We start from the raw sequence: 2,913 nt of genomic DNA, 5'->3' as shown, positions 1-2,913 counted from the left end.
GGTGATAATTGTCAATAAAACCTTTTGACCTTCAAGCTAATTTATTTAAAGTTTTTCCAAAAATATGCAATAAACAAAGCTGTAGCATAGCAGCAGAATAGTGTAAATATCACAAATTTTCTACTGATACCTAATAGTTGGGCTTGGAAGTATGAAATCTTTCTTCCAGTTCTCACCACTTGCATTGTCAATGTTTGTCATGAACAGCCTCATAGATTGGGCAAATGGTCCTGACCATATATCATTTACCTTTAGGCATCAATTATAATGATGACCTGTAAGCTTTTTAAGCATGTCAGCTATTTTGTGCAGTTCAGTACTTAACTGATTTAAACCTCTGCTGATTTTAGGCAAAGTCAATTGCTCAAGGAGCTTCAATTAGCTGTTTGTCCCCCAGTAGTTGCTAAAAGTGCAGTCGGAAAGTGAAGACTTCAGGCAACTTAAATCTTGAATCTGGTTGAAGTCTCCATTTTCAGAATGTGTCCCATAGTTGGTAAAAGTGCAAGCAGCTGATGGAAGCTGCTTGAAGATTCAGCTTTTTACACTTAATATTGGAAAGTGGTAAAATTTGGTAGCTAAGGGAGTTATTTTGTTACTACATATCATTTAACTGTCCATTTCATATTCTGTTAGCATGAACACATGCACTATATGCTGTGGGGCCTGTTTGAACTTTTTTTTTAAATAGTGGTGGGCTTCATGAGGTGGGAAATTCTAGTATTGAAACATTTCTAAAACTGTTGAATTGGTTGGCATAATTCCTTAATATTTGGGCAAAGTGGTGGCAAATGGATTTCAGTGTAGGCAAATAAAGGTAATCCACTTTGGACTTGCGAAAGATAGATCAGAGTACTTTCTATATAGTGAAAATCTAGGAACAGTAGAGGTCCAAGGAGACTTTGAGGTCCATGTACATAGATCATTAAAATATCATGGGCTGGGACAGAAAATAATCACAAAGACTACTGGAATTCAGGTCTTAATCTAGAGGACCAGAATACAAGGGGTGGAAGTTTTGCAGCTATATAAAGCCCTGGTTAAACCACACCTGGAATACTGTGAGCAGTTCTAGGCACCACACCTTAGGAAGGATGGAAGGATATTGTGGCCTTAGAGGGAATTGCCAGAAAGATAGCTGGACTCCAAGGTTTAAATTACAAGGAGCGATTACATAAACTAGGGTTGTGGTCACTGGAATTTAGAAGGTTAAGGGGTGATTTGAAGATTTCAAGATATTAAGGTGACTGGGTAGATTAAGAAACTTTCGACTTGGGTTGGGGAGTCTAGGGTCATAATCTTAAACTTAGAGCCAGACCTTTCCAGAGTGAAATTAGGGAATACTTCTACCATCCTTTGTGTAGAAGTTTGTGTCTCTATTCCACAAACATCAATTGATGCTGGATTAATTAATTTTAAATCTGAGATTGATAGATTTTTGATAACCAAAGGTATTGACGGTTATGAGGCAAAGGCTGGTATACGGGGTTACGTCACAGATCAGCAATGATCTCTGGCAAAACAGTCTCAAGGGCTAAATGGCCTACTCCTTTTTCTATGTTTGCTTGTTCTTCTCTGCTCGCAACCCAGCAAATAAACGCCACTGAAATATTGCATTTCTTTTGAATGTTTGCCTTTTTTGTGTTTCAACCTCTTGTGTGTCCCCAATTTTAAACACTCCACCATTGGTGGCTGTGCCTTCAGCTGCCTAGGCCTTAAACTCCAGAATTTCTTCCCTAAGTCTCTCTGCCTCACTAGCTCTTCTCTCAGCATTCATTTAAAGCCTACTACTTTGACCTAGCTTTTGGACACCTGTCCTGATATTTCCATATTTGGCTCGGTGTCAAATTTTGTTTGATAATGCTCCTGTGCAGTACTTTGGGATATTTTATTACATTAAAAGGTCTACATAAATACAGATATGCTGAGAAGAATGCTCTATATGCAGCATAAAATAATTTAAGAAATAGGCTTGGGAGTAGACTATAGAGCCCCTCACACCTGCTCCACCATTCAATACAATCATAGCTGATCTGCCTCAACTCCACTTTGCTGCCCACTTCCCATATCCCATGTGTTGGACAGGTGGGAAATGGTGTGAGTGACTCTCACTTTTCACCTCAACTGACTGTAGAGAGCTTTTTTTTTTAGAAATTGTGTTTTAGTCCCTGAGTGTTTCAAGGGTCAAATAAACAAATGACAGGTTTTCTCATAGGTTTAAAAAGCATGATAACTTTATTAAACAATGCCTGAAAATATTTGCAAATTCACCCACTCACTTATATACACACACACACAAGAAAAGATAGAGATTAGAGGATAACATGCATTTAAGTCCGATTGTTGTCAAAAGAGCTCAGTTTGAAACCTCCTTGGTTTTCCGGGAGGAATTTTTAACAGCTTTATAGTGTTACAACCAAGTGAGCAATGTGTCTAGGGGTCTTTTGCTGTCTTCAGCTGGTCTTATTATAACCGGGTTTAGTTTTCAACACACTGTTTTGAGCTTCATTCTTTGTGAATCCTTGTTCACAACTTTCCAATTATAAGTCAAAGAAATGAGCACAAGCAGTCTTTCTTTGGTTTAAAAAAGAAAGATGAAATTTATTAAACCTTAAACTTAAAATCTAATACATTTCATGCCTACAGATATACGACGTGCCCACGCTAGCATGCACACATGACATAAACATGCAGCTCGGGACAGAAAAGAGAAGAAAAGCTAAGTGGAACAGTTTGAGGCAATATCTTGTTACTATTTCTCGAGCTCACTGTAGTCCTTGATTGAAGATATAGTCTTGTGTTTCGTTGCGGCCCAGTAGTCTCCTTAAAAACCTTGTTCACATAGGAAACTGTTCTCTCTTTGAGTTTCACATGTTTTCGCAAGAGTCAGCTCCGTGGGAAGAGATGAAGGCAGGC

The sequence above is a fragment of the Heterodontus francisci genome, chromosome 12 (assembly GCF_036365525.1).
Source record: "Heterodontus francisci isolate sHetFra1 chromosome 12, sHetFra1.hap1, whole genome shotgun sequence".
In the NCBI taxonomy this organism is placed as follows: domain Eukaryota; kingdom Metazoa; phylum Chordata; class Chondrichthyes; order Heterodontiformes; family Heterodontidae; genus Heterodontus; species Heterodontus francisci.
This window is presented reverse-complemented; position numbering follows the sequence as displayed.